Source organism: Cervus elaphus, chromosome 16, assembly GCF_910594005.1.
Source record: "Cervus elaphus chromosome 16, mCerEla1.1, whole genome shotgun sequence".
Taxonomy (NCBI): domain Eukaryota; kingdom Metazoa; phylum Chordata; class Mammalia; order Artiodactyla; family Cervidae; genus Cervus; species Cervus elaphus.
This window is the reverse complement of record NC_057830.1, coordinates 36,289,321-36,315,459: the sequence shown is the minus strand read 5'-3', so window position 1 is coordinate 36,315,459 and position 26,139 is coordinate 36,289,321. Positions and strand designations below refer to the sequence as shown.

Below are 26,139 nucleotides of genomic sequence, written 5' to 3'. Positions count from 1 at the left end.
ATGACTCAGCCATGGATATTTTCTTTTAAAAGTATATTTTTTATTTTTAAAGTCCTTATTGAATGTGTTACAATATTGCCTCTGGTTTATGTTTTTGTTGCTGTTGTTGTTTTGCCACGTGGGATCTTTGTTCCCTAACCAGGGATTGAACCTTCAACCCCTGCACTGGAGGGTGAAGTCTTAACCATTGGACTCCCAGGGAAGTCCCTCCACCACTTAGTCCATTCCTAGGCAGGGTCCCAGCATCCTCCAGTGACATCTAGTCCTTACTTCTTTGCTGAGGCAGCACTGAGTCTAAGCTCTCTTCCCCTCTCCCACCTGCCATGTGATTGTTTATCTTGATGTTAAACCTCTGCAAGGAAGGAGAGTCTGTATTCTTCCTCCTTGAAGTGCTGTTTCCTTCTTTAAGGATATGGGATCAGTTGGAGTGTTACATGGTGAATCTGAAGCCCAGCTCCTCATCACTTAGTGCCAGCCTTGGGCCAGATGATAGGCACAGTGCCAGGGTTACCAGGGTGCATGAGAGAACATCCTCAAGATGAAAGAACCAGGCAAGAACTGCAGTGAAAGCAGATGGTCTGCGAGATGACAGTCAAACGCTGCGGATACACAAAACCCAGAGCCACCCACGGTATCCGGGGAGGCTAACAATGCTATACTGTTGAGGTGATGCTGGGCAGGGTTTTGAAGAATGGGTAGGAGTGTACTGGCCAGAGAAAGGGCAGGGAGGCGCCCCACCAGGCAGAGAGCACAGCAAATTTAAAGACAAGGCATCAGAGTGTGGACGGTCTGGGAAGCTGTAAACAGCTCAGGGAGGCTGGAGCTGGCCAGACAGCAGTGGGAATAAAGCTGGAAGGATGCAGAAAGGCACTTTATTATGGCCGCTTGGCACTGAACTTTGTTCTCCAGCAACAAGAAGCAACAAGAGAGATAAGAGAGTGTGTCTATAGGATGTGTAGCCATAGGAGTTTTCGAGCAGGGAAGCGAGTCAGATTTTTGTTTTGGGAAAGAGGACTCTGGCCCCAGACCAGAGTGGCTCTTGTGCCAAGTGCAGACACGGATTGGCTCAGAGACCTGTAGACAGGCATTTCTGGGGCATGGCCATGGCTGGCAGCAGCGCCATGCCAATGGCCTGGAGTTCCCGTCATCAGCTTGGGTGTCGCAGCTCCCCACACTGCTGGCTGGCCAGAGACAGTGGTGGCGAGGGCTGGCCCACAGGGCTGGCTCTGAGAAAGAGCCCACTTCTCGTTTTCTTCCCCTGGACACCCATCCTCATGCAGTGAGGAGGGGGCTGAGTGGACAGAGAGGGGCTTGGCCAGGGGAAGGGGAACCAGCCTGCCTTCAGTGGGCAGGTGCAGTGGGTGGGACTCAAGCCGCAGGAATGGGGAACCTAGGAGAGGATGCCTGCTGCAAAGCAACGGGGACGCCTGGCATCCTTATTGGCCCCGCCAGTTGGAATAGGGTGTCCCACAGGTATTATGGGATGTATAGGATATTCAGGGCTTTCCAGGTGGTGCTAGTGGTAAAAAGCCTGCCTGCCAATGCAAAAGACATGAGACGCAGGTTTGATCCCTGGGTTGGGAAGGTACCCTGGAGGAGGAAATGGCAAGCCCACTCCAGTATTCTTGCCTGGAGATTGAATCCCATGGATAGAGGAGCCTGGTGGGCTACCATCAATAGGGTCGCAAAGAGTCAGACACGACTTGAAGAGACTGAGCATACTTGCACACATAGGATATTCAGGACCGGAAGACTCTGGGTGGGGGGTGGTGGGCAGAGGGATTTGTCATAGGATGGAATCTCACACTCCACCTCCCCCGAGCCCCCCTCCTTCCAGAGCTCTTGGCTGTACCCTCCACTTATGCCAGGCACATGTTATCTTGAGATAAAATTATTTTTTCACAAGTACACGCCTTGTTCAATGGAATGGGGGAAGGCGGGGACCTCGCCTCCTGCCCCGTGTCTCCCGACACTATTCCAGCAAATGTCAAGCTACAAAACTCACGCTCAGTAAACACTTGTACAGACAGAGGAGGTTTTAGGGAAGAGGGCAGAGGAAAAAGTGCTTTATTTAGAGATGGTCTCAAATACTGGTGAAAATGAGGGACATCAGAGGAGTTCAGATAAAGCAGGATGTGAAAAACCTCATCAGCTGCTGAAAGAGACAAGTGGGCAGAGGACTTCCCAACCCCAGGACACGTACCTCGGAGAACTTTCAGGGCGGAAGCAGCCTAGGTCCTCCAGACAGTGGTGCTGGTCAACCGCCAGTGCCCCCTCAGAATCAGCTGGAGAGCTTTCAAAAGCACAGACAACTGGGCTCCAACCCCCTCTGCATTTCTGACAGGTTTAGAAGTGATGGTGATGCTGCTAGCCTGGGGACCATCTGTGTGTTGTGACCACTCTGTTACTTGGGGTGTGTCTTAGAGCTCCCCTGGAACCCCGGTGTCTGTCTGCAGTCAGGCCCGCACAGACATCTCTTCCCCCTTTCAGTTTTGCTCTGTTTTGTCCTTAATGCTCCCCAAATGGTTCTGATGCCCACCGAGGCTGAAATATCTACCGCATCTCCACTGACTTTGACATGACGCCTTTCCTGTCCACAGCCTCAGGCTGGCTTCAGCTCACCATCCTCTCTATCCCCAACACCCTCTTCCTGGCTCTGCTAGCACTTTCTTCCTGCCTTGTTTTGTCATTTATTATGTGTGTGCCCTGAGTCGGTGCAGGTATCCATAACAAACTCAACTGAGTAGTTTAAACAGCAGTCCTTTATTTTATCATGGGTCTAGAGGCTGTGAGGCTGAGGTCAGGTGGTCAGCATGGTTGGTTTCTGGTGAGGACTCTCTTCCTGCCTTGGAGATGGCCACCTTCTTGTGTGTCCTTTCTTGCTTTATCTTTGGTGGGTGTGTGTGTATAAGAAAGACGGAAGGAGTGGACGAGGGAGAAAGAGAGAGGGAGGGAGGAGAGCATGCTCCAGGCTCTCTTCCTCTTCTTATAAAGACAGTAACTCCATCCATCCAGGGCCCACTCTTACAGCCTCCTGCGTGCATGCAGGAATATTCTCTAGGCAAGAATACCCGCGTGCGTTGCCATGCCCTTATTCAAGGGATCTTCCTGACCCAGGGATCGACCTCATGTCTCTTTCATCTCCTGCATTGGCAGGCAGGTTCTTTACCACTAGCGCCACCTGGGAAGCCTCTTAAGACCTTATTTATCCTGAATTACTTCCGTAAAAGCCTTATCTCTAAATACAGTTTCATGAGCCATTAAGGGCTTTCACATATGGATGGGGTGGGGTGGAGGGGGGTGGGGCAGTGGGAAGGGCTGTCTGTCCATAACAGGAAACACTCTGTCCATAACACTGTCTTTCCCAATTAGACTGGAAACCTGGGAGATCACAGGCATGGTGCCCACGTGCCCCTCAGTGGGTCTATAGAGGACTAATTCAATCTGTGTTTGCTGAATCACACTGAGTGTCTGAAAAAAACCAAAACAAACTGAGACCTGTTTACTTGGCCTTCCCTGGGCCCCAGTTCTTGAAAGACTGAGGTGATGGAGAAGAGAAGGCATTTGCTTAACCCCATCCATGAGCTGATATGGCCAGGTCCCAGCATTGTCGATGGGCTCATCAGGAACTTGAAACTAATTTGATTACTAATCTGTATCACTCAGGGAACTACCACCCCCAGAGCTGTATTAAGAATGTTTTTCTCGGGAAAAAAAAAAAAATTGTGCTGTCTTTGGCATTCAAGGCAGCCTCAGGAATTTCTTTTTGATTGATTCTTCTTTCTGTTTTTTTTTTTTTTTTTTTTGCTCCTTCCTGTACTCCTTCCAGCAGAGAAGGCAATGGCAACCCACTCCAGTCCTCTTGCCTGGAAAATCCCATGGGCAGAGGAGCCTGGTGGGCTGCAGTCCATGGGGTCGCGAAGAGTCGGACACAACTGAGCGACTTCACTTTCACTTTTCACTTTCATGCATTGGAGAAGGAAATGTCAGCCCACTCCAGTATTCTTGCCTGGAGAATCCCAGGGACAGCGGAGCCTGGTGGGCTGCCGTCTAAGGGGTCACACAGAGTCGGACACGACTGAAGTGACTTAGCAGCAGAAGCAGTACTCCTTCCAGATATCCAGCTGACATATAACCAACCCCCATGATGCTCTCTCAACACTCTAAAAACTCCCCAACATAGGTGCCTTCCCCCAACACTGTCTTACAGTTCTTGCTAAGAGAACTCACTCCTTTCCAGTGGGGGTGCTGAGGTTCACCGGGAGTTTAGTCTCCCTGCCCTGAGGACCCTTAGTGAATCACAGAAGCCCCAGGTGACCCGCATACATCTCTGGGACCACTGCCCTTTGCTGCTTATTTACGACTGTCTAATGACAGGTGACTCAGTGGTAAAGAACCCACCTGCCAATGCAGGAGACTCAGGTTTGATCTCTGGGTCGGGAAGATCCCCTGGAGAGAAGGAAATGCACCCCACTCCAGTATTCCTGCCTGGAGAATCCCATGGACAGTTCTCCCTGGAGAATCCTATATCCTGGCTGGCTATAATTCATGCAATCACAACAGTCAGGCACAGCTGAGTGACCAAACAATGACAAATGACAAATCAGCTGGGAGGAGACCACAGTTTGCAGGGGGGTGCCCTTGGGAATCCTTCTACAAGCTGTACATCATCCATTAACTTTGTCCCCTGCCTTCTGGCCTTTCCCCTCCATTTTGTTCCTCTGAGAGCTGTGACTAAGTTCAAGATGGCCTCAGGTTGGAGAATGGGCTCCCGGACTCTCTTCTTGACCCCATCTTTCACTTCTCAGGAAAATGGCATGCATATCAGCTGCCTTATTTGTGTGCCACCAACCCCCACCACTTCAAATCCTCCCCTCCCCAGCCCCCACCCGCTCCCCAGCACAAGCTTGGGTCTGACATTATTGCTCCCTTAAACATGGGGCAGTTGAGTTTCCCAAGGAGGCAGAGGTTCACCCAGCTCGCACACAAACAGTAACAGTCCATCAGCGAGCAGCGTTGGGAACAGGAAGGAGCAGTGGTCTGCCTCCTGTGCCCAAGGTGTGGCTCCTTACTCCCCAGCCATGTGGTCGCTAATCCTCAGCTTTCCTCCCAGCCAAACAGTCATCCAGCTAGTGCTTCCCTTAAAGGGATACTGCAGAGATTAAAGAGACATAATATGTTTACGTATGTAAAGCACTCAGCCTGGGTGCAGGGCATGTAACGAGTTGCTCTTATTGATGGCACCTACGATTGGAAGACAGAAGTAGGTGTAACTGAAGTGTCTCTGGGGCCCTTGTGCCTCACCTGTCTGGTCACGGTTGACAGAAACCCCAGTTTCATAGCCCATGCCTGCCCATGATCTCTGCCAGTTTTAGATTCACTTCCTTGTGCCTCTGGTCACCTCTGTGCCATCAGATCTTGTTCTGTCATGTCACCCCAAGGCCCAGAACTCAGCCCCCTTCCCCAGTTCCCTACACACAGATCCTACAACATTCCATTCATTCTCATTCCCACCCCACCCCTTCCATTCATTGTCTCCATTCTTTCCCAACACAGTGAGCAAAGCATACCTGCCGGGATTCCCTGAGCTTCACCTTCTAACTCCAGTGATGCAGTAGAGTGTTACCTTAGTCCACTTGGCAGCTAAAACAAAATACCATAGATTGAGTGGCTTATTAGTAGAAGAAATGTATTTCTCACAGTTCTGTTGCCTGGAAGTCCAAGATTAAGGCACCAGCAGATTCTGTGTCTCATGGGCACCTGCTTTCCGGTTCATAGAAGTCTTCTCGCTGTGTCCTCACATGGTGGAAGGGGCAAGAGATCTCTCTGGGGTCTCTTGTATGAGGACAATAATCCCATTCACGAAGGCCCCACCTTTGTGAACTCATCATCTCCCACCTCCTAGTACATCACCTTGTGAGTTAGGATTTCAAGATATGGATTTGGGAAGAACACAGATATTCAGACCATAGCAGACGTATTTCTAAGTAAGTACAGCTTTATTCCTGGAGAAATTCTGTTACCCTCTCCTGAGGGAGTAGAGATCTCATTGTTCTTTTCATTTATTGACTGACTGCTTTAGCAGCACCGGGTCTTAGTTACAGCCAACAGGGTCTTTGTTGCATCGTGTGGATCTTCCCTTGCAGCACAGACTCTCCAGCGGTGGCCTCTGGGCTCAGTAGTTGTGGCACGTGATCTTAGTTCCTCCAAGGCATGTGGGATCTTAGTTCCCAGACCAGGAATCGAACCCTCGTCCCCTGCATTGCTAGGCTGATTCTTAACCACTGGACCACCAGGGAAGTCCTTCTTTATTCTTTACATGTGTTTAAACAAACACAAGATGCTGCCACATCCTGCCAGCAAGACCCCCAAGTTGATGTCTGGGGAGCGGAAATGGTGAACAAGGCCACATGGGACAGCTGCCCAGGGCTGGGGACAGAGCAGTCAGAGAATAGAGATTATGAAACAGATGCCTGCTCCCTGTGAAGGTAAACTGAGCCTGGTGGGGTGTTTACTGCTCGTGAAAGGCGGCAGACTGCAGACCGGACATTCTGGCAATGAGACTTGTTAACCCCCACATGGACTTCCTGATCAAACAAGTCAACAAGAGAGAGAGAGGTTCTGTTAGATATGGATGAGTCAGACTTGGAAAATCGAACCAAACCTAAGAAAGGGTTGACACATCCCAGGGCAGGTGAATCAGATGAAAGTGTAGAAACAGCTGCCCTGGAGGGGCCAGGAGCTCATGACCCTGGAGGTCTCAGCGGGAACTCCAGGCTGTGGTATGGAATTTTGAGAAGCAGGAGAGGCTCATGTCCTACTTACTCCATCACAGGGGTCCAAACTCCTAGTCCCCCAAAGTGCTATTTGCTCTCACACTTTTTCCCAGAAGGGAATTCCCTGATAGCTCAGTTGGTAAAGAATCCACCTGCAATGAAAGAGACCCTGGTTCAATTCTTAGGTTGGGAAGATCTGCTGGAGAAGGGATAGGCTTACCCACTCCAGTATTCTGCCCTAGAGTATTCCCATGGACTATACAGTCCATGGGATTGCAAAGAGTCAGACACAATTGAGCGAGTTTCACTTCACTTTTTTTGCCAGAAGCACTGTTTCATCTACCCAAATGCTCCTCAACCCCTCATCTCACTCTTTTTATTCACCCTTTAAAATTCTTCTCATCTTTCCCCCAGCACTCCTGAGGGGGCCTTCCTGAGTTCCTCTTGCCCATCATCAGAGTGAACCGCCCTATTCTCACTGGTCTCCTAGCTCAAAGCCCTGGGTGACAGTGGGCATTCCCCTCCTTCTGACTTTCAGCGAACTCTGTAAAACAGTCTAACCTGTTTTCCAATCCACTCTCAGCCCTATCTAGTGGCTTCAAGTGTCTGGGATGCAGTAAGGTCTCCACAAATCTTTTAGAAATCCATGCAATGAAATTCTGAAATTTCAGTTTTGACTGAAAGTCTGGTCACTCAAAACCACGTTTGGTGTCATGGGCAGTTGGCCCTCGTTTCCAAGTTTCCACTTCCCACTTGCAGATGGGGAAGAAAGAGCTCAAGAAGGAGGTTCTGTGGATCCTTATTTCTACTCTATTCTTACAGAACTACTTGCCTTCTGCAAGCCATGCTGCTGTGAGTAATGAGAAAAGTGATGGAGAGTTTCTTCTGATCACAGAAGAGCAGAGCATCCCTAAGGACCAGAGATTACCCCGCTGATGAGAGCATTATTTGGGGGAAGGAGCAGGTGGCCTGCTGAAGTTGTCTAATCTAAACTCGTGAAGAAAACTCTTCTTTCCCTTGAGCACTTGTGGGAAATGCCTCGTCCATAGAACTTATTGTTGTTGGAAAACTCTTATTGCTAGAAGGTTCTTCCTTTCACTGAGCTGAAGTAGCTCTGAAACACACCCCCACCAGTGCTAGAACTGCCCTCTGCAACAGCTGTGATCATGAACTTTTCAATATGGCTGCCCTGAAAGATAGGGACCACCCACCCCATGATTCTTGGTGAAGGCTTCACACAAAGAACTGTTTCACCCCTTCCTTGGATGACACAGTTTTCAGATGCCCTGCCTTTCTGGCTCTCCACTCCTACATGAGTGATTTTGTTGCCATCTTAAAAATGCCAAAGCCAGCCATAGACATTAACACTCCATGAGAAACAAGACCTTTTAGCTAGTTCCAGCCTCTTCATCACTTATGGGCTCCCATCTTTCCCCTGTCCATTGGGACTTCTGTTTTGAAACATCCTCATTAAACTTAAAAAGTAAAACCCATCTACAATCCCTTTGAATTCCTCAGCCTGCCTCTCATGTTCCCAGAAACTCCCACTGGTTTCTCTCTGGTCCATCCTGTCAGTCTTGCTTCTCATCATTCTTGTATTCCTCAGCTCAGCCGCGTAACAAATACCACTGACTAGGCAGCTTAAACAAACATTTATTCTCTCACAGTTCTGAAACTGAAAACTGAAAGTCCGAGATCAAATATTCACAAGATTAGCTTCTTCTGAGGCCTCCGCCCTTGACTGATAGAGGACCACCTTCTCCTGTGTCCTCACATGTTCTTCCCTCAGATCATATCCTTGTCTGTATTTCCTCTTCGTATAGGGACACCAGCCATGCTGATGAGGGTCCACCCCCAAAGACCTTGTTTTACCTTAATTACCTCATTAAAAGTCACAGCTCCAAATACAGCCACATTCTGAAGTCCTGGGGGTTAGGACAATAGCATGTGAATTTGTGTGTTGGGGGGAAGACAATTCAGCCCATTACATTCCACCTTACCTTCTGCTGGTTTGACCCAGTCTTTTCAGAACACAGCCTTTACTTTCATCTCTCCTGCCTTTGTTCCTACTGCCTCTCGCCCTGCCTCCCCTGCTTCTCCTTCAAGCTGCTCTTCTTCTTTTTTTAAAAAAAATATTTATTTATTTGGCTGCACCAAGTCTTAATTGAGGCATGAGGGATTTTTGATCTTTGTTGCTGCATGCGGGTTCTTTAGTTGGGTCATGTGGCATCTAGTTCCCTGACCAAGGATCAAACCCAGGCCCCCTGCATTGGGAGCATAGAGTCTTAGCCACTGGACCACAAGGGAAGTCCCTCAAGGCCGCTCTTCAAAGAAGCTCTCATGCCAAATCCTTGTCCAGTCTGTGTAGACACCCCCAGAGATGAAGAATTCCTGTTCTCCTGAACCAGTCCATTCTGCTGGCTTCCACAGCTTTCCATACCAGCAACCTGTACCTAGAAGCTCCAAGCTTCACAAGCAGAAGGAGCTTTCCCTTCCAATTCAGATAAAATGATCCCAAATAAGTAAAATGGTCTCTGGACACAATGAGAACTGAATAGCAGGTGGGGGAAAAAATCTGAAATATTCCGGAAGTTGACAACTAGTAAGACGAGATGCCTGAGAACTGTCTACCCTGAGATATTGTTCTTGAGATACAGACTTAAACAGAGCTCGGTCCTCTTCTCATGTGGCAAATACTCAGGTTTCTTCATTGGTTCCTCACAATTCAGAGTCTTGCAGTCTCCTCCATGTTCCCTCCACAAGACAAGGCTCTCCCAGACTTCACCTGTCGAGATGCCTGAGTTAAAATGAAATCCACAGAGCCCATTTCTTTTTCCACTCCACTCTGCAACTCTTCCCCAGCGTGCACACCCTCCAACACACACCTCCCAGAGCTTCAGCCTGGCATATCATCTTAATGCTGTTGCTTAGCAACGAGTAGGGGAAGTGTGATCACACCTCCGCGCACTGTCCATGGAGCACTGCAGACAATACAAACAGTTCCCTGGTTTCTCCATGCAACAAGAGGAAGGTAACTGTCAGAGGTGGCCAGCATCATGCTCCAGAGATATTGGCTCATCCCCCGGGAACCCTAAATTGGTTGCCATTTCGCTCTTACTTGGCATTGGGTAATGTCTTTGTGGGGGCGGCTGGGTAGGTGGTTCTTGAAGGGCCGGATCTCTCTGCTTGCACTTGTTCTCAGGATGCCTGTGATGCAGACAGGGCAGCTTGCAGATCCTCTCTGCTCCCACGCAGCCCTGCCCTGCACCAGGCCCGCGTGCCCCCGCCCCCAGCCGCCACAGTTCCCCTCACTTTCTTCCATGTGGAAGTTGTTCTTCAATGTGCTGGCACTGCCCTTTCCCCTCCCCACCCCCTTGCAGCCCTCTGTTCTTCCAATCCCTGGTCCCTCTGCCTTTCAGATGCGCCTCCTGTGACCAGATAGCCCCCAGTTCCTCAGATCAGCAATTCCCCCCACCTTATCCAACCACCCCCGCCAGTTCCTGTATTCCTGTATGTTCTTTACATTCCAGCCTCAGGCCACTGGGCCAGACACCATTCAGTGGACTGAAGTCCTCCTCCTACCCACTGTTGGTGTCCTGATCAGAACCAGATCTTTGTGAGTTGGAGTTCACAGATGTGGTGTAGCATAAAACAGTAGAGAAGGTGAGAGTCTGGAGTCTGAAGACCTATCTTCCAACTCCTGATCCTGTTCTTTCCCCCTTGATTCTGTGATTTAGATCAAGTTTCTTTAACCTCTCCAAGTCTTTGTTTTCTAGGGGGATTGGCATATTTGCCTCACCAGGCAATGACAGTCATACAGTGTAACATAGAAAGAGCCCAGAAAAATACATTGCAGAGAGCTGGAGAACTCTGTCTTTGTCCTTCTCCTTCCATCTCTACCTCTTTACCCTTTCTTTGGCAGCTTCTCTCTCTCAAGCGAAAACCAGTTTTCTGGTTGGATTCTCAACTGGCACCACCGTGCAGTGACAGGACATGGGCCCGGAGGGGGTGGACACGCTCCAGGTCTCCGGGTCCGTTCCTCTGATCTTGGGTCCTGCCTCAATAGCCCTGAGGTTCCCTCTGTTCACCTGTAAAGTGGAGCTAAGAACACCTGAGTTGTCGAATGCATATTCAAATGCATGTTATCTCCTTTGAGCTGTGTGCATGCTAAGTCACTTCAGTCATGTCCGACTCGGTGACCCTGTGGACCAGAGCCCACCAGGCTCCTCTGTCTATGGGATTCTTCAGGCAAGAATACTGGAGTGAGTTGCTATGCCCTCCTGCAGGGGATCTTCCCCACTCAGGGATCAAACCCACGTCTCTTATGTCTCCTGCACCTGGCGGGTTCTTTACCACTAGCACCATCTGGGAAGCCTATCAATATCCTTTACACATTTTAAAGTCTTTCACAAATTTTAGAGAGCAGGATTATTTTGGACAAACCTGGTCCCATTTCCCTCCTTGTCAAATGAAAGAGTTAGATTTAAAAATGCCTAAAGCCCCCTTAAATGCAAAAAAACTGTAGCAAACTGAGAAATGACAGTGCCCTTCAAAAGCCTCTGTGGAGAGAACTGAATCCTTCTTTGCAGAGAGTATTTGTCCTGTGGCCAGAAGAACAGATTCCTCATCTCTGGACCCCATGACCAAGGTGGCTGTTTATTATCCAGTTAGAGGCCTCTTCTAATTCCGGTTTAGAAGTATATAGAGAGCTCTGTCTTCTTAATAATGAAAACAAATGAGTCAGAACGTGCCCAAGGTGTGACAGAGGTGGTGGGGAAGAGGCGTTTAGATGGGTATCATGGAGACTTCCTTGGTGCTTCTTTGTTTAATAGTGACCTGAAAAGGCTGAATTTGCAAATACAGGAGTCCTGAAGACAGAGATACAGAAGTCTGTGACATCAGTAGTTTATAGGAAGTTAACAAAATAAAAGTGTAGCCAAACCATAGAATTTGGATATTACTGAAATCTTGAAGGAACTTTCCTGGCAGTACAGTGGTTAAGACTCCAGGCTTCCACTGCAGGGGTTGTGGGTTCTATCCCTGGTCTATGCAGGTAACTAAGATCCTGCAAGACTCATGGTGTGGCCAAAAACAAAAATCTTGGAGCTTGGGAGTCTGGCCAAGGACGAACAAACATTCCAGAGCCTTTGCAGTTTCTTCAGTGAGACTTCCCCAGGCAAGCACAGCGTCTTCATACAAAGAGGATCCCAAGAGGAAAGATAGATACTTCAAGCAACTCTCAAAGCTCTGGCTTTGCCCAGAAGATCTATTTCCAAGCCCTTAGGACAGAGGGGCCAACTTCACTCGGGGTCTTTACCCATTCTCCAATCCCATGGCTTCAGGGGAAAGATGAATAAACACATTACAAAGTTGGGAATTCTTCTTGGAGAAGGAAATGGCAACCCACTCCTGTATTCTTCCTGGGAAATCCCATGGACAGAGGAGCCTGGTGGGCACAGTACATGGTGTCCCAAAAGAGTCAGACACAACTTAGCTGCTTTGCTAAACAACAATCTCAGGCCATGGGGTATCATTTTTTAGCAATCATTTGCAAATCACTTAAAATTTTATAATAAAAAATTTGATATTTTTTAAGAGTCAACAAAAAAAGTTGGGAGTTCTTGCTTTGTAATCAAGCTGCAAGGGGTGCTGTATTGTACAAGTACTAATGGTTAACCACATATTACCACTAACTTTTCAAAAATATAGGTGTTTGGTGGGGGAGCACCAGGGAGACAGCTCTGGTCTCTGTTATGACTGGACCCATGTAACAACTGGGCTTCCCAGGTGGCACTAGCGGTAAAGAACCCACCTGCCAATGCAGGAGATGTAGGAGATATAAGAGATGTGAGTTCAATCCCTGGGTCAGGAAGGAGGAGGGCATGGTAACCCACTCTGTTATCTTGACTGGAGAATCCCATGGACAGAGGAGCCTGGTGGGCCTGGTGGGCTTGCAGAGTCAGACACAACTGAATCGACTTTGCACATACACATGGAATGATTAGTCATAGAATTAGAGAAAGTTAAGCTGGAAGGGACCTTGGCCATCACCCATGACAGTCCTTTAGTCAACAAAGGCAAGAGTCTGCAACATGTAAACAATACTTCATTTGGAATTGTGGAAATGTGGGTGACCACCACTTTCTAAATTTTTGCTTTTCAAATAAAAATACAAAAATGAGAAACCAGGAAAGTGATTTGCCTGAGGCCCCGTAGCAGTGTCAGAACAGAACCTGCCAAGCCCCCCTGTCAACTTTTGTTCCTCTGCTTGTCCCCAGAGGATTCCACCCAGGGCTAGACCTGGGTTTGGAAAAAGATCCTCTACAGTAAGAGCAGAATCATGCCTCCAATGAGACTCCACAGTTTAAAACCTAAAATGATCAGCATTTTCCAGTCGTCCAGGTTCATCGTGCAAACATTTTCTGTTGAATACCACGGAGCCTCGCTCTGTGTTGGTCTTGTTGCTGTTGTTTAGTCGCTTAATTGTCTCTGACTCTTTGTGACCTTATGGTCTCCTCTGTGGGATTCTCCAGGCAAGAATACTGGAGAGTGTTGCCATTTCCTTCTCCAGGGGATCTTCCTGACCCAGGGATCGAACCCAGGTCTCCTGCATTGAAGGCAGATTCTTTACCCTGAGCCACCAGGGAAGCCACCTCACTCTCTGGGGAATGTTAAAGGTAAAATGCCGGTTGTAAGCCAGTCTCTCCAAACACACCTGGTTTATGGGGTTAAACCCGCCCACTGAAGGAGGATGTGCAAAATGGAACCCGTGTTTGATTTTCTTAACCCACAGCCCACGTAGCCTGTCCACTTGAGGAAAGAGAAACGCTGCTAATGGGTGGTAAAAGCAGCGTGAATGCTGGCCCCCGCACAGGCTCCCAGTGACAGCTTTTGTTCCCATGGTCTCTTCAATAAGTATGACTCAGTCCGCTGTTCAGGCCTCGCTTCCCCAAGCTGGGAGCTGACTTTGGCACTTGCTCTGCAGGGCCTGTCATGCATGACTCAGGGGGCATGTTGCAGGGGGGGGACCCTGATTGAGTTACCTCCCATCTCCCTTGCTGATCCCCCTTCTGTTCTTCTGAGCTCCAAGACCCCCACCATTCCCACCTCTCAAAATGCTCGCCCATTAATACGAATGGTATCCTTCTACCACCCCGTTTTTTTAAATGTACTTTACACATATCCTGACAAAGTGCCAAAGCTTTTTTTCTCACTCACCTACTCATCCTCAGAATTGGTAGTCTCCAGCATAGGCAGCATGAACATGATACCCTGAAGGCCAAGTCAAGGTCAACATGGGTTCCTGTGAGCAAGGAAAACAAAAGACAGGAAAAGCCTTGCAACCAGCTTGCCTCATGTCAGTGCTTGTTAGAGCAAGAACACTATCCTCACCATGCAGAGGGGACGTGTCATCAGGGCCAGCCCACACTTGTGGACTTGTTTTGGCTCTAAGAGTCAAGAGAGGAACTTTAATTAATTGGGAGGCACGTGATTTTGAACCCAAGGGGATGGCATGGTGTCCTAGCATTTTCTATCTCGAGAGCAGCAAGAATCATTGAAGGAGAAGCAGGTCTCCTTCCCCTGAGACAGAGGAGGCCATGCCCCCTCAAGGAGACGCAAGGCAGCGAACTACATGCTCACAGGACTGCCCATCTAGTCTCAGACTTGAAGGGGATTCATTCCAGAATCCTACTCCAAAAGAGATCCAAAAAATCTAGAGCACAAATTTGCCATGAGCTCTTCATGGATGGGGTTGTTCCTGTTGGAGGTTTGTTCTATCAGATGTTCAAGATGAAGGCAGTGGGGCAGATAAAGAGCTACCAGGCCAAGCCAGTGAGTCACCCTTAATTTGGGGATGGCCTGCCTGTCCAAAGAGTCTATTGTTTACTAGGACAATTCAGAGACAGTGTTCATTGCTTTCTAATCCATTGTCAGGTTTTTTCTCCCTCCTTTCTTTTCATGGGATTCTCTCAGTCGTGTCCAACTCTTTGTGACCCCAAGGACAGTAGCCTACCAGGTTCCTCTATCCATGGGATTTTCCAGGCAAGAATACTGGAGTGGGTTGCCATTTCCTTCTCCAGGAGATCTTCCCGACCCAGGGATTGAACCCAGGTCTCCTGCATTGTAGGCAGATGCTTTACAATCTGAGCCAGCAGGGAAGTCCAAGGAAGGAAGGGCCCAGCTTGGACTAATTGTACGTGTTGACCTATGAATTGTTCTTGTTGCTGTTTAGTCACTCAGTTGTGTCTGACTCTTTGAGACTCCATGGACTGTAGCCTTCCAGGCTCCTCTGTTCGTGGGATGTTCCATGCAGGAATACTGGAGTGGGTTGCCACTTCCTTCTCCAGGGGATCTTCTCGACCCAGGGCTCAAACCCGTGTCTCTTGCATCTCTTACATTGGCAGATAGATTCTTTGCCACTGTGGTCACCTGGGAAGCCCTGTGAGTATGAATAAGCAAAGTCCCTAAGGCATTCATTTACTCATTCACAACCTCCCTCCCTCCCTCCCTCTCTCTCTCTCACACACACACACACACACGCACTCATGCTTTGGTTACCACAACACAATCTCCACATGTACCCTGTAATGGCAGCTTACACCAAGACCAAATCTTAAGTCAAAGAGGCACTTTGGCCACAGGATTGTTCTAAAGTGATGCTGCCTTGAAGGTGTGATCTCCCACTATTCATCTGCTTGAGGATGACTAGCCTGCAAGTGCCTACTCATGAAACATCATCAGTCACATAGGCCTTCAAAGGGTGACTTTGGAAAAAGTTTCCCAAAAGCAGGAGCAAGAAAGCATCCACAGGAAAGAACCTGCTGTTGGGGATAGAGCAAGAAAAGGAAGGCATCCCACGCCTGTCATCGTCATAGTCAATGGCCTTGTAGATGCAGACGACACAAACCCCAAAGATGCTGGTCCAAAGACAGGATGTGCAGGATCACATATCCAAACTAAGGGAAGATTCAGGAAGCAGCTCAGCTCAGGGTCAACTCCAACCTGGCATTTAGATGTGGCCAGGGGCCCCTAGCTGGGCCCGTCTGCCTCTCTGGCTCTCATTGCATGTTGGCTTCACTCTTTCAGAACAGCTTCTCCAAAAGCCGGGGGCATTGCCACTAATTGTGCCAAGTTCTCATCCACAGCCTACTCACCCACAAGGGAAATCCTCACTCCCTAAGCCAAAGTTTGAAACATGCTGAAGAAAACTATGACTGGACTGGCTACGGTCATGTGTCCATTTCTGGGCACTGACTCATTTGAAAAGACCCTGATGCTGGGAAAGATTGAAGGCAGGAGGAGAAGGGGGATGACAGAGGATGAGATGGTTGGATGGCATCACCAACTCAACCGACATGAGTTTGGGTAAACTTTGGGAGCTGGTGATGAACAGGGAGGCCTGGCATGCTGCAGTCCATGGGGTTGCAAAGAGTCAGACATGACTGAGCAACTGAACTGAGCTGAACTGAGCTGAACTGAGCCTCCTGGCCAATAGGACAGGTGCCATTTTGCCCCAGCGAGGATGTCCTGCATCCTATCTTGTGGTCCAGACAAGAGGAGGAGATGGTCTCCCGTGATGGGCAGCCTCCACTGGAACTAGCTGGTTGCCATGGAAGGAGGACTAGCTCCCCACAAAGAGAACTAGGGAAATTCTGAAGAAGAGGAAGGAGATGTTGAAGGCAGACAAAACAATGGAGGTCCCCCTGCAGTAGTCTTGCCAACTTTGATCATATAGCAAAGTTATATCTGCTGGAAGGTGTGTGTGTCTGTTGGGAAGATCATTCAACTTGAGGAATGGAGGGAAATAGTGACATCCAAAGTGCTTGGGAATTGGCAATGTAGAATTATGTTACAGCCAAGGATTAAATACAGCTTTGCAGAAAGGAGAGGTTGTAAGGTCATCAATTATATGTCCGTAAATCATTTACATACTGCTGGGCTGCTTGACAACAGTTATTATATGAAGGAGGAGATGACTGAGTTTGACTTCCTGGTCATGCAGCCAAGCTTGTAGGATTTCCCAGACCAAGTCACGTGCTCACTGGTCTTTCTTTCCTGGACTTGAAGGCAATGTCACTAATAGTGGTGGTCTTCCCACAGAATCATCCCTGATTTTCTTATTTATTTATTTATTTATTTGGCCACACCATGTAGTACTTGGAACTTCCCCATCCAGGCATTGAACCCATGCCCCCTGCAGTGGAAGCCCAGAGTCTTAACCACTGGATCATCAGGGAAGTCCCATCCTCGATTTTCAAGAATGACTTTTATTGTACTGACTATGTCTGAAATTTTAAAACCAGTGTACCCTTCTGTCATGAGTGAAAGTTGTTTTAAGAGTAAATGACTACTTTCAATTCTGCCTCTTCAGTCTCTAGACTATACTTTGCTCTTGTTCAAAAGGAGTCTTAATGCTTTAATACTGTGCATATGGTGTATAATCAGAACCTCCCAAAGATGGCCATGTCCTAATCTGAAAACCTGTGAATGTGTTGATTTACAGGACAAGGGAGACTCTGCAAATGTGATTAGGTTAAGGACCATGTGATGGGCAAATGATCCTAGGTTACCTGGTTGCCTTCACATGGGGGTCTTATAAGAGGGAGACAGGAGGGTCTGGGTCAAAGAAGGTGATGTGATGTCGGAAGTATGGCTCACATGGAGAGTGTTGAAGATGTTATTCTGCTGGCTTTAAAGATGGAGGTAGAGACCAGTGAGCTAACAAACAGTTTCTAGAAGCTGGAAAAGAGAAGGAAAGTGTTTCTGAAGGAATGCAGCCCTGTATATCTGTGTCTGTGCTCAGTCATTAAGTCGTGTCTGATTCTTAGCGACCCCATGGACTGTAGCCCACCAGCTTCCTCTGGCCATGGGATTCTCCAGGCAAGAATACTGGAGTGGATTGCCATTTCCTTGTTCCTTCTCCAGGGGATCTTCCTGACCCAGGGATCATACCCACATCTCTGCATTGGCAGGCAGATTCTGTACCTCTGAGCCACCAGGGTGGCCCATATAATACAAAACTACTCAATTATAAGAAAGAAGGGACTGTTGATAAACACAACAACCTGGATGAATCTTGAGGGCATTATACATAGTGAAAAAAAGAGTCAATGCCAAAAGATTCCTGTATGATCCCAATATGTAACATTCTTACAAGACAAAACTGTAGACATAGAGAACAAAGCAGTTGTTGCAGAAATGAAGGGTAACATAAGTCAGTTCTTTCATGGTGCTGGAACAGTTCTGCATTTTGATTGGGGAGACAGTTACACAATCATACACATGGGATAAGAGTGCATAGTACTATACATGCAGAGACCCACACAAATCCCTGTGGAAAATGGTGAAAATGGAATTAGGTCTGTTGTCCACTCACAGCAGTAAACTGATGTCAGTTTCCTGGTTTAGATATTATACTACAAGATGTCAGCATCACGGGAAGATGGATCAAGGGTACTCAGACTCTGTACTACTTTTGCAACTTCCTATGAGTTTACAATTATTTCAAAATAAGAAATTTTTAAAAAGCTACCAACTAAAATTCATCTGTCTGATGATATTTCTTCCTGTCCCCAAGAACTTCCTCACCACTCAAATAGTTCTGAGTCCATTTCAGTTAGAGTTTAAACACCTCTTGGTTCCCCCATCACTTTTAGACATCTGCTTAGGACCAGATAGGATGGGGAGATGATGCTAGCAACTGACAGCAGAGAACAGAACACTCACCTCCTCCCAGATCTCTTGTACAACACTCCATGCCCGCCTTCTCCTTCAGCAACCAGCAGGAGCGTCATTTCCTGGTATATAGTGAGACTGGCTGTGTTTATGAGACACACTGGACATATGAGAGCCTGGCTTTCTTCTGTTTCCTCTGCCAGCTCTGGATGAGGGAGGGGAAATGGCCAGTAAACAGACTGGAGAAAGGAGAAGCCTTTGTTGTGGGGGGAGATCTGGGGGAAGTGAAGAGACAGATAGTTAAAGATTAAGATGGGTAAAATAGGTGCTATAACTTAATAGAAAAAGCACAGACTTGGAGTATTATCTGAATTCATCCATTTATTCAGCAAGCATCTTTATCTGTTCAAGCTGCTATAACAAAAGAACCATAGACTGGGTGGCTTAAACACGAAACATTTATTTCCCACAGTTCTGGAGGCTGGGAAGTCTGAGATCAAGGTGTCTGCAGTCTGGTTAGAACCCGCTTCCTGCTCACAGTTGTCTTCTCACTGTGTCCTCATGTGGTGGTGGAGGAGTAGTAATTCCTCTAACATCTCTTTTATAAGGGTGCTAATCCCATTATTGGGGCTCCACCCTCATGACCTATCACCTCCTAGAGGACTTGGCTTCTAATTCCATCACTTTGGACATCTGCACAGTTCTGTAGAGCTCAAACCAAATGAAGTACGGAAGCTGAAAATTCTTTATGTATTTCTGTTCATTTTTGCTTTATATTTTTATTCCATTGTGTTTTGATATGTTCATTATTGTATCTTCTTGGTAAATTGTTTTCTTTTAAAAATCACTCTTCCTCGTAATCATATTTTTATTTTTTTCTTCAAATCCAGCTAGTTTCTTATTTTATATACTTGTATCAACTCTTTCATTTAGTAAGGGTCTGATTTACAGTTTTCCCCCTTATCTTCAACTTTTCTAATATTTTAGTTTTATTTCTTGTAAAATACATAGAACTGGTTTTTTAAAAATTGAATCCAAAGGTTTTTATCTTTTAACAGGCAATTGAAACTTTTTTTTAAATTTAGCAAGACTTCTAATATATTCAGTATATTTCTACTGTATTATTGTATTTTCCCTTTGTCTTTTTCCTGCCTTATTGTCTTTCACTGGATTGACTGTGTTTCTTTAATTTCCTCTTTTACCCTCCTACTTTAGAAGTTATACATTACGGTTCTATTATTTTAGTGACTTACCTCATCTTTAACATATTACTTGATTTGAAAGTCTAGTATTAGCCAACATCATTGTCCTCCTCCCCAAAGTGAGGGATAGGACACCTCAGCTCCAATCTTTGACCTCCCATCTTCCAAGATATTACAGACAAGCATTTTAATGTCATCTTGTTTTCAAAATTCTCCCTCCCAAATTTAGCCTAGTATTAGAAGAATTATTATCTTCGATATTTCATACCTTTCCCCTGCCCACTCTCACATTTACATATTTGAAATAGACTCTTTATGGTCCTGGAATTATTCTGTTAACCCCAGGTCTTGCTTTTCAAATCTATGATTTTTGTCTGCTGAGCCTTCTTCACGGGTGGGTTGTTAATCTGCTTGGTTTGTAATTTTGAATTGTGTGTTTATATATGTGAAGGGTGGGGATTCCCACTTCATTTCTGATTGAACTCTCCCCCCTCAGCAAAGAGTTTTGTTTTTTCCTCTGCCAGAATCACTTGTCACCATTTCTGCATTTGTTTTTATTGATTTATTTTTAGTCATGCCGCCACCATGGCATGTAGGATCTTAGTTCTTCGACTAGGGATCAAACCAGCAGCCCCAGCAGTGAAAGTGAGGGGTCTTAACCACTGGAGCGCCAGGGAAGTCCTTGAATTTGCTCGTTTTAATTACTTGGATTAGAATTCCTGGTGCACATTGCTAGAATGGCACAGGCTTTGGTTTCTAAGAAAAATTTCTTTCTTTCTTTTTTGAATCGGGCCCCAGACAGAGGTCAAGCTTTCTCACCTCTCTGTGCTGGTAAGCGGTGTTCCCAGGGCCCATCTCTATTTATTCTCTGTGCCCCAGCCTTGCCTTGAAACGATCTGGACCCGGAAGTCACCCTCTGCGTGTGTTCATCCCCAGCCCCTGGGGTCTCCACAGAGTCAGCCCCCACTCACCTACTCTGGCTGTGAGTCCCTCCATTTCTGATACCTAAGAATCTCCTCTCTCCACCTTGGCTGTGATAAGATTTTTCTGTTATATTCTGTCCAGTATTTCTGCATATTTGGAGCAGGGCCGGCCAGATCTGTACTAGGTCAGTCTCACCATGACTGTAAATCAGCCGACCTCACGTTCTTAACCCTGGCGGAAGCCCACTTTCATTCTTTTCAGTCAGCAAATGTCACTGAGCCAATGAGATCAGAGGGCTACAGTGCAGAGTGAAGATCTGCCCTGCCCTCCCAGAAGGTAACACCCAGGGAAGGAGAAAGCCTTGAATCAGGTAGCCTGAGGAATAAGTGTAAATGTGCAACCTTAGCTAAGGAAAGGCATGTTATTGTGTCCCAACTGAGGCCTGATTCAGCCAGCAGTCAGGAGAGAAGCAGCCCACATGTCACAAAGGCTGGAGGACCAGGCATCCGATGTGATCCAACCTTGCAGGTGTGGGAATGGGTGGCAGGGGCAGGATTTCCCCTGGCACAATGCCCTAAAACACCGCAAAATACCCTCACATATGATGCCATATATGCCGTGAACAAAAAAAGAAAGAGGATGTGAAAGACTTGTCTATGGAACACTGCACCTGGTTTATTTTGACTAGCAGGATGGTGGGAAAAAAAAAAAAAAAGGGCAGAACTGTGTTTCTTTTGTCCTCTGGGTCCAGGACTGGGGAGTTCTCCTCATTCCAGATGACGGCCAGAAGAAAGGGTCCTCGATTATTCTCCAAGTACAACATTTTGGTTATTCAAATAGCCCGGGGGGTGATGAAGGATGGGTGCATGCATGCGTGCCAAGTTGCTTCAGTCATGTCTCCCTGTTCGGGACCCCATGGACTGTAACCCGCCAGACTCCTCTGTATAGGAGATTCTCCAGGCAAGAATACTGGAGTGGGCTGCCATGCCCTCCTCCAGGGGATCTTCCCGACCCAGGGATCGATCCTGCCTCTTTTACGTCTCCTGCATTGGCAGTCAGATTCTTTACCACTAGTGCTACCTGGGAAACCCTAAGGATAGGTGGGGCGGATGTTTTATAGGAAAGAGCCCTGGGAGAACCACGGCCCAGCTGTTTCTCCAACTTCCTGGTGGGACCACGACTGGGGCTTCTGGCACCAGACCCCTTCTCTGTAAGATAAGGAGGGCTCTGGGTCTGGAAGGACCCTTCTACCTCTGATGTCTAAGATGCCTCCCCAGGGAAATGGGGTGCTGGGGAGGCCCAGCCACCCTGCTCCCCCAGGGTCCCCAGTGAACTACCCCTATTCATGGGGCTATGGAGCAGCCTCCCAGCTCACCTCCGCACCTCCCCCCACTTCCTGTCACTGGTGACCCCGTGATCCAGCACCCTCCCTTAGTAATTCTTCTCATCCTCAAATCCATCTTGGCAGCCAGCTCAGCCCTTTTGTGCCAAGAAAACACGGCCTCTGCGTCATGAGTGTGAGTGCGCACCTCCTCGGTGTTTACCAACCTACCCATGTCAGGTGGTGGGGAGCCCGGGCCTGGTCTCCCTTTGGAACTTCCATTTATGGACACAGACTGCTGACCAACCCTCTGCAGGCCTGTACTAATCCAGGGCTGGCCCCGAGCCTTCTCCCTCCTCCGGTTCTGCTGACCCAGTTTATAGGCCTGGAGGCAGGGCAGACAGAGTTGAAAAGTCAGAGCCTGCAGCAGTCAGGAGCCCCAGCTTCCCAGGGCCTCATTCCCCTCCCCTTTCCCCCACCCCGAGCTCCTCTGGGCCAACCAGTTCTCCCCTTTCCAGTTCCGGGGCGTGACTCACCCGGAGGCTCCCTCTCAGCATGGCAGGTATGTGTCATTTCCTTATTGCTCTGAGACCCAGGCTTTGAGCGTGTCCCTCCCACCACCCCCTACCTCCGAGACCCCTCTGATCTGATTGAACTGGACCGAAAGGGCTGGACCTTGAAGCCCACTGCAGCATCCTGGTAGGGATTTATTTTTGGAGTGAATTTATCTATCACCTGCGGGAGAGGCTGTCTGTGTTTTCCACTGGGAGGTGTTTGGGAGAAGCAGGGGCCTGGGACAGTGGGCTTCCTCTTGTTCTCTGCCACCCCCACCCCCATCCCCACACCCTCCCTACCAGTCCCCAGAACTGTTCCACTTTCTCCTCACCTTCCCACCCGTGATGCATCCTTTGGCCTTGTGGGCAGCCCTGATGTGGCAGCCTGCCGCTCCCTGGGAAGGCCAGCAGGGTGATGCTGGGCGCTGTGACTGGGCAGGAAGGATCCAGGCTCACAAGTCCATCCCCGGCCTTCCTGGTTAGAGCAGGATGGGAGAGACCAGCAAGCAGGCAAAGAGCCGTTCCCGTGTGAAAACTGGAACTGCTGGGTGGAAATGAGGTTCCATCATGCGGGCATGGCCCCACTCTGCAGGCACTGTCCCGCCTCTCTGTGACCTGTGAGGCCCGTGATGCCCACACAGCCAGAGTCCAGCCAGGAATCCTTGTGATGTGGGCTCCAGAGGCAGGTCTTCTGAGGAGAGCAGCCATTCTGCCGCTCACAGTGGGAAGTGGGGGAAAGGGCAGGGTCCCATCGACCTCAGGGAAGTCTCCCTGTTGGCGGAGGGACCAGGACTGGGCCAGCACAGTCTAGGAGGCCATGGTACTTCTGTGGTCTTGGACCCAGTTCTGAGGGCCCCATCTCCAACTAACGGTACAAAGCTTGCTGGAAGGATCTAGGGAGATGAAGGAGCTGAAGGTCGTGTCTCGCGAGAACTGTCTGAAGGACTGGAGGACAGCTGGAGGAGCAGGGGAGCTGCTGTCTGCTACCAAAAGGCTGTTCTGTGAAAGTGAGATGAGCTTTGTCGAGTGGAGGTCCGGGAGACAGACTCAGAAAGTTACAGAACAGTGTATCTGGGCTGACTGGAAACAAACGCCTGCCTACAATGAGAGCTTTGAATAGTGTGAACAGACTGCTCACATTTTGAGATAGTGAGCTTCTTATTGCTAGAGGAATTCAAGCAGAAGTTGGCCAAGACGGAGCTTCTGCAACTAGGCTAAAGCTCAGGCTGCAGGGTTATTCCACTCTCGCCTCCAAGAGTCTCTGATCGGGTCTAGCTCTGCCTTTCTTCCAAACCCACAACACTCTTGCAGCAAATCTCCATCTTTCTCATCGCAAGACTCTTCCCCTGAGCAAGACAGAGGCCCACAGTCTGGCTTGTGCTCCGGCCTGGGGTGGCGCTAATGGTAAAGAACTGCCTGCCAATGCAGAAGACACAAGAGACATAGGTTTGATTCCTGAGTTGGGAAGATCCCCTGGAGGAGGGCATGGCAACCCACTCCAGTATTCTTACCCAGAGAATCCCATGGACAGAGGAGCCTGGTGGGCTACACTCCATAGGGTCACCAAGAGTCGGACATGACTAAAGCAACTTAACACACACACCAGCCTGGGGTGGGCTGGGTGACAGCTCTTGGCAGAGGCCTCAGAAAAGTCTGCCATGTGTTGAGGCAGTTCAGTCACCAAGCGTTTCTGTGACACATGGCTGTGAATTCTTACTGGTCATCTCACCCACCCACCAGTCCTGTGGGTCAAGATTACTCTCCCTCAGGCTGCAGATGAGGAAGTAAGAAAATATCCAGGCCACTGCAGGGCTAAGATTAGGCCCAGAGCCTGGCCTGATGTTTCTGACGCTGTTCACTGGGTGCCTGCATGCTGTATATCCTACACGCAGCCTCAAGTCGAATCCTTAAGGCCAGCCCGAAAGAGCTATGTTATCATCTCATTGCACAGAGGAGGAAACCGAGGCTCAGAATAGTTGGAACTGTGCCTGGGACACAGCTAGTAAGGGACAGAGCTCTGCTGCTGGCGTCTCCACCAGGAGCTGTGAGGGACATCCTGTGGACGTGCTGGAGGGAGCCCCAGGCAGCTACCTGCATGTACTCCAGGGATCAGGACCAAGCAGTTCAATTCCATACTCCTGGAGGTGTGACCTTCTCAATAGATTCCAGGCCCTGTGCTAAATACAACAGGGGTGGGGGGAGGAAGAGTATGAGGTACTATTTCTAGCTTATGAGAAAGCTGTGGTCCCAAAAAGTGAACATTGCATGTTCACAATAAGCCAGGTGCACCTCACTGGGCTTAAGAGGTCAGCGTATTGAAGGACAGGAGGAAAAGCTTCATAACAGAGATGGAACTTGAAATGGACTTTGCCAACAGGAACCTTGGGAAACAGAATTGGGCCTATGAAGTCTTGAGCTGTTGTTAAACAAGCATGCCTGATCCTTATATTTTCTTTACCCACCCTTGGGTGGCCCCAGCCCCCAACAGAACTGTTCAACCCAAGCTTCTCTTCCTCTGACTTGACAAAGAGCCTTACCAGGCTGCCAGCAACTGGAGGTTGTAGTAGGCGACATCAGGGCTTCTTCCAAACCACTACCAATGCTTGCAGCTTCTCTGTGGACACCTCCCTTTATCCATCCCTTACTGCTACCTCCTATCCTGGCCGAGACTCCCGTGCTTCTTGCCTAAATCAGCGTATCAGGCACCAGGGTCTTTCCCTGCAAATCCACCTTTCGCATAGTTGTGCTTAGAGTCACCTTTATAAACCTTGGCACTTGGACTGAATCCACAGCAAGACTTCCCTTTGCTGTGATTTTGCCCACATTTATTCCAGGCTTTGCTGACAACCTTCCCTGCCCGTCTCCTTTGTTTTACAAACTTTGTTTACAAACCTCATCACTCCCGCCCCCCAAGGCCACGCCTCCTCAGGTGATGTTAACTCCTTCTGTTTCCCTGCTCGAGGGTATAATTGGATCTACGCTCCTCTGCTAGCACAGAGAACACTTTGCCACGTGGAGTTAATCTGTGGACACGCCTGCCTGTCTGCCTAGTTTGGCTCTAATTTCCCACATGACAAGTCTCTTGCCTTTGTCGTCCCTCTCTTCTGCTCGTGGGCACTCAGTGATGCTCATGGATTTGATTGTAGTCACAGGGCCTGAGGTCCAGCTCCAGATTGAGGGGATGCAGATGGAGACCCTGGGAAAGCCGCTGCGCACAGCACCATACACGCTTTCTATGGGAAAAGAAACAAGTTAGCAAGAACAGGGACCTGCCATAGCCCTGGCTGTTCTCCTCCACTTTGTGACAAAGTCCTGTATGTTTCCTTGAGAGATGTGTGATATACTGTGAAGGAAGTGGGAGCCAGATCTGCTGCTTCCAAGCTCCATGACCCTGGGGAATTCATTTAACCTCTCTATTCCCCGCAAGTAACATGGCAGGAGAATAATAGTGTTGACCTCTTTGCTTCATTTTGAGAATTAAGTTAATATTTATGTCACTGGTGTATTAAAAATACCCAATATATGTTATTATTTTAAGGTTATTATATTAACCTTAAAACTATGGTTGTGTTCGTGCATATGTGTGCTAAGTCGCTTCAGTGGTGTCTGACTCTGTGTGACCCTATGGACCATAGCCCACGAGGCTCCTCTGTCCATGGGATTCTCCAGGCAAGAATACTGGAGTG

General features: G+C 48.4%; 1 protein-coding gene across 5 annotated transcripts in view; it reads left to right on the top strand.

Moving 5' to 3' along the window:
* Window positions 1-26,139, top strand: part of PTK2B (protein tyrosine kinase 2 beta) — a 133,571-nt gene that overhangs the window by 15,156 nt on the left and 92,276 nt on the right. The window contains exon 1 of one of the 5 annotated variants that reach the window (XM_043927572.1): window positions 22,476-22,598. The exons of the other annotated variants lie outside the window; for them this stretch is intronic. The gene's annotated coding sequence lies outside the window, so the exon portion shown is untranslated. Of the gene's footprint in view, window positions 1-22,475; window positions 22,599-26,139 lie in introns of those variants that run through there. 5 annotated transcript variants of the gene reach the window in all.